Here is a 553-nt window from a genome sequence, read left to right as displayed (position 1 = left end):
AGTCAAGCACAAGGGCAGGCTCTCTGCCCTTGAACCTGCAGTGATTTGCATGGGGGACAAACTTCTGCCTTCTACAGCTGACATGTGGATTAGGAGTTGCTTGCTGCCAGAGGTGTAACACAGGGTACGCACAATATAAATGAAGCCACACCTTCTGAAATCGCGTCGTCTCCTAAATAACACACGCGCGCTGTGCACCGTGACATGTTAAATGGGTGTGTTGCTCGGAGAGCTCAGAGGGACAACTACACCAGTAACAGCACCCTATTAAAAAATACTTTGCTTTGGGACACATCTTTTAATATCTACACGCATTTATTTCAGGACGTCAGACCAACTTTTTCAACAACACTGATCTGCTTATAAAACATTCTCATAAATTATCTTCACAAAAAATAAAGTCAATCTTTCAAAAACATGTTCAATACAACGCTTGTATCAGTAGAAATCCTGTCCTATGAGTCCATGGCAGAAAAGTCATAATCCGCATTTAACTATCTCCAAAGAGGCATAGCCAGGAATCTAAACCAGAAGGCAACTACTTCATTGGCTG

Source organism: Egretta garzetta, unplaced genomic scaffold (assembly GCF_000687185.1).
Source record: "Egretta garzetta isolate BGI_Z169 unplaced genomic scaffold, ASM68718v1 scaffold271, whole genome shotgun sequence".
In the NCBI taxonomy this organism is placed as follows: Eukaryota; Metazoa; Chordata; class Aves; order Pelecaniformes; family Ardeidae; genus Egretta; species Egretta garzetta.
The sequence above is the reverse complement of the archived record's forward strand: the minus strand, read 5'-3'. Positions refer to the sequence as shown.